This window comes from Gossypium raimondii, chromosome 12 (assembly GCF_025698545.1).
Source record: "Gossypium raimondii isolate GPD5lz chromosome 12, ASM2569854v1, whole genome shotgun sequence".
Taxonomy (NCBI): Eukaryota; Viridiplantae; Streptophyta; class Magnoliopsida; order Malvales; family Malvaceae; genus Gossypium; species Gossypium raimondii.
The window spans coordinates 14595685-14601684 of NC_068576.1; positions in this window are offsets into that span (position 1 = coordinate 14595685).

The window sequence follows — 6000 nt, forward strand, 5'->3', positions numbered from 1 at the left end:
AATTGGAAGACTCTTTATCATTATGTCTTCTAGATTGTTCTTTGTGACGATTTTGTGAATCTGAACATCTCATTGAGCGATCACCTCTCGAATAAAGCGATACCAAATATCTATATGTTTTGTTCTTTCGTGATGCATCTAATCTTTCGTGAGATGTATGGCACTTTAACTATCGCAATATACCACAGTTTTGTCATTTTTATCAACCAGTTCCCCGAATAGACCTCTTAACCAAATGGTCTCTTTCACAGCCTCTTTGATAGTTATATATTCATCTTCAGTATTTGATAAAGCCACGGTGGCTTGAAAGGTGGCTTTCAAACTAATAGTGTTATTTTCCAAAAGTGAACAGATAACCTATGAGAGATCTTTTTTTGTCTAGGTCTCCAGCATAATCTGAATGAACATAGCCGACTAGACTTTCTAAACATCTTTCGAATTCCAAACAAGTACTAGAAGTCCCTCTTAAATATCTTAGAATCCACTTAACAACTTGCTAGTGTAATTTGTCAGGTTTGACAATATATCTACTTACTACACTAACAACATGTGAAATATCGGGACAAGTACAAACCATTGGATACATTAGGCTCCTGACTACACTAAAATAGGGAACCAATGACATATACCTTTCTTTGTCTTTGGTTTGTGGTGAATCTGAAGTTGAAAGTCTGAAGCAGGCAGCTGACCGTCGCCAAACGTGAGAACATTTGGACAGAAAATATTGCAGCAAAAGATATGAAAATAAGACAACAGTGTTTGCAAGTATACGAGTCAAATTGTAATATAGATGTGTACAATGAAACACAAGAAAGTATTTTGAGGATCAAACCTAATGGAGGACGAATTAATCCGAAACCTACCTCTATAATAATAAGTCTAAATAGTAATAATTAAAATCTATATTACGACAATCAATAACTGAGATAAAGATCATAACCAAAATTAAACTAAATTAAATAACAGAAAATAAATAAACAACTAAATCAGATCAACAGACAAAAGATTAACTAGTTTTAGTTGTTGTAGTTAACATTAGAATCTGAGTTTAATATGGAATTAACTATTAATTAACTAGTATTACCTATCGGCCTCTACTAATTAACTAATCGGCAGGTACTCGCTTATCTCCCGACTTTACTTTTCCTACTGGGATAAATCAATATTTACTCAACAAACCTATCTCCCGACCTCTTTTAACCTATATTACTTCTTAGGTTCGTCAATCCTAGGGTTTGAGCATACATGATTTAAAACCAATTAATCCATTTGGGAAACCCATACTCTTCTGTTAATTACTCCCACATCCACTAATTAATCTTCCTAGAGACTTAGCCTCTTTAGATCTAGATGTCATAACTCTTAGGTTGAATTTAAAGATGTAAAAGAACACAAATAAATCAAATAAGAGAAAGGTAAGAAATTAATGAATTGATTGAATCGAATGTGATTGGAGTGGCGTAATCTCGTAATCATTAATAGATCTTAATGTTTGCAAATGAACATTAAAATAAATTATCTAATACTTTAATTGAAAAGACTTAGGTTCAACCCAAACCTAGTTGAAAAGATCAAAATTATTTCGAAATGGAAAGGAGAATAAACTTAAAACTTAAATCTACTAACTACAACTCCTAAAAGCTTGCCCACATGTTGGAAATAGTCTTACTATTTATATTAATGTTTGGAAGCCCTAATCCCGAAAATAATTGATTGCGCGAATAATTTTAACCTTTACGGCACTTGTGTCCCACGTTCAGCCCTGTGTCGCGACACGATAGTGATTTTCGAAGCTAGGAGTTCCAGCTTCTTGTGTTGCATCTTGGGAACTCGTACTCTACTCAGGTTTCATCCATGAGGCTGTTGAGTTGCTAAATACACATCCTGCACACTCAATTAAACAAATTAAAACTACCTAAATCCCTAATTGGCCTAATATGTCAACTAACATCAAGTATTGCGTAAAAATGCTTATTTTGCAAATAATTAAACCTAAATTGCGAAAGCTGAAAATGCGATAATTAATTATAAAACAACTAGAAAACAAGCCTCCTAAGTGACGTAATGTACTAAAACTACCACCATGTTTTGCGACAGATCAATTACCCCCACACTTAAGTTTTTGCTTGTCCTAAAGTAAACAAAAAGAAAATGAAAAATGAAAAATAAACATGCAAGAAAAGAAGATGAACTTGAACCAGTTTGGTACACGAAATTGGATCGAAGCATTAACACTAGGGAAAATTTGCTAAATATATAATTCTAGCTATAAAATTAAACAACTTAGAATTATTTACATTCAAACCAATTAGTTCAAAACATTATAAAGAAAATAAGTTAAAGAAATTAAACATAAAATTCTATCAAAATGTACACACGAATATGACATTTATGAGTGAAGAATCCAATTAGTTCAATTTTTTCCTACTCATATTTTATTCATGCTTTGAACTCTAATACAATATTTATAAGCATAAGCACTTACGAGTTTTTGTGCCAATATGAGTGAGATTTTTCTCAATTTCTCATATTTTTATTACACTGTGAACACTCAACACTCTCTTGGCTTTTATTTCGTTCTATGCTTTTATCACACTTGCAATGCTTTTAACCTTCACAATGCTTTTGTTCCTACAATTCATTTTAATTTAAGCATGTGCTTGTAAAGATTATGCTTATTATACTGCACCATTTCAATAACCATGACTTTATTTGTTGAGTATTTTAATTCAAACATCCTATAATTCAACAAGCATAAATGCCTATTCGTATCTACCTTTACTATATGGTATATTTAATTTATTTTTCCTATTTACAATTTAATAAATTGAACTAATTAGTCTAAATATAAACAACCTAAGTTATTTATTTTACGCCAAATTTATAATTTAAACAATCAACCTATGTACATGCTCCTAACCAATCACTTGTATTTCTACAAGCTCAAGAATATAGAAAAACACAAAAGAAAAAATTTTAACTAATAAACTGAAAGCGAAACAAAGAAAAAAAATTGAACTAATAAACTGAAAACGAAACAAAACAAATAAAAATTTAAAAATTTTTCTATGTCACCCCCCACACTTTAGTTGACACATTGTCACTAAAGTGCAAATAATAAATAAATGAAAAATATTACTCGATAAACTTGAAAAGTCCTCAGATATTGGTAGGTGGCCTCCTCTTTGCGAATGAAGATCGAATATTGTGGTGCCGGCAAAAATTGTGGGGATCCTACATAAAAAAATTACAATTATAATCTACCTAAAAAATCTAATCCTAAAAATTAAAATTTTCCAACCAAATAAAAAGAAAATATTCAAGTCTTCAAACAAATAATAATTAATTCCGAAAGTAAAAATTAATTTTTTGTGGCGCCCCAAACTCGATCGGGACGGTCTGACTCGAATCTGAAACGTCACATTAGTCACTTGTGTGACTCTCCTCACAGCCACCAATTACATCACAGAACCACCAATCATACCATACAGATAGATGCATAGCAATCAATCATCAAGAAAAAGTAAACATACGAACCCTAGAATCATGCTCTCTAACAAAAACATAAAAAAATCAATTAGGGGTAATCTCGTCATTTTATATTCATCATGTGAATGCTTGTAAAACATCAAATTTTACATTCATACATACAATAGAGTATTAATGGAGACAATATCTAAAAGAATCATTTAAACCAGATAAGGAAAATTCATTTGATTTTAAAACAAAGATTTAAGGACTAATTCGTAAATTTAGTAAAATATATAGAAAAACCTTTTTACAAAATTAAGAGTAAAATTATGAAATTAAACATATGAGACTTAATCATGCAAAATTTCATAGCAATTCATGACATTTAAGGACTCCAATTTCATTGCATAAAAATCAGGACTTAATTGTAAAAGTAACAAAATATGCCCAAATCACATAGCCTGCCACATCGTGACGGCGTGATTACTATGTCACGACATTTTTTGGAAAGGGTCCTTCTTATCGACAACACGATAAACAGTGTCCCGATGACAATCCCTCGTCGTAACGTTGATTATAAGTCATCGTGACGTCGTCTGCAATTTCTACAGAAACAGCCTAGCAACTTGCATATGACACTTTGACACTAAACTAGACATACCATTTCATGTTTTCATGCCAATTTCCCTATTCTAACATGTCATATAACATGCATAGGTCATTTAACACATGCTCAATTACACTAAAACATACATTGACATGCTTTGACCTTATAGGCAAGTTGCTATGCTAACATGCTTTCCTAAAATTACAATTCAAATTACTCAACATGTCAAATTTGCATCTCATGCCTTTCTAAGTGCACTAATGGTTCAAAACATACCAAATGACCATTTAGAACTTGTCCAGGCATCCAACATCCAAATTAATCATCTACATCAATAATTCACTAACAAACAACATAATAATCATCATGCAACTTAAGCCAACATATCATGCATATTCAAGCATTATTCCAAACAATCATTGAACCACAAACCAATAATAAATGTCCTTTAAATAGTCTTTAAAAGTCTTTTTTACAAACCAACAAAAACATGAAGTCTAATCTCTCAATTATGGTCCCATGTTGCCTTCTTTATTGTAGTTGAAAACACAACACATATTTAAAGGAAGCACATGTGAATAAGATTATATTTTCTGAAATATTATGTTTTACCGATTTAATTAACTGGCAGCATGTACCAACGAACCAGGTTTTATGTAAGTTTGGCCAACCCTGTTCGTAGTTCTGTTGTAACACCTCTAACCCATATCCGTAACCGGAATAAGGTTTCAAAGCATTACTAAAGCTTATCGATCAAACAGACTTAAATTACGAACATTTTTATCATATTATAATCATATCAAAAATAAATTAAACTCATACATATAGTCCCTTAATTGAGCCCTCGATGCTCAAAATACACGTTAGAAATAAATCGAGACTAATTTGGAAACTCAGAGAATTTTTCGAAAATATTAAAAATTTTCAAAGCTGCAGGGTTCACACGCCCATGTGGTCAGGCTGTGTGTCTCACATGGTCCAGTCACATGCCCGTGTGTCTGGCCGTGTAGACTCAAAATGTACCTTTAACAACAAGTTTACCATTCCCTGCAAGCTTGAACAATAAGCAACTCAAAAATCATTCGTTTAACAAATTCAAAGCACAATCAAACACATCCAAAATATGTCAAAACAATTATCCTAGGTGCCTAACCAATGTACCATCATAAGTACCACAATTATATCATTTAAACATATTAATAAAACATCATTCAAATCCAATTTGTAAACATGCCAAATTCAATTTACTTTGCCTAATCCATGTTCATTTAAACATTAACTTAAACATGTCATAGCATGACCTCAACCATAAACACATATTATATGTATATAACAACTTATAATCCCATTTACTTTACAATCAATCCATAAAATAATTATTATTTAGACACCCTAGGTACATGCTGACACAAAAGGAAAAACATCACCACGTTTGAGTTTGGGAACGTTGTTAGATGCTGAATCGACGATCAAAATTTAGTACTTAACCTGCGCACGAAAAACAAAACCGTACGCTGAGTAAAACTCAGTGGTATTTCTATAATCCGAATATTTAAAGACAAGATAATATAATATGTACATTTTAATTATAAGCACAATTGAATATTAAAACCACATTTATTTATACAATGACATTAGTCATTCAATATTCAACTCATAAATACATCATTCATACCGTACTCAATTCTCATCATTTGCTATATAATAGTTTTTCACAATATGATACACATATCATTTAAAAACAATATTGTTCATTTCATATCCAATTCATGAATACACAATTCATGTGTCTCAATCCATATTTCAATTCACTGTCTCATTTTCATTTCACATACAATATCATTTAATATCAATCATAATGGCATTTCATTTAATTGCCCCTATTAACACGACTCAGACTCAAACGAATACACGGATCCAAC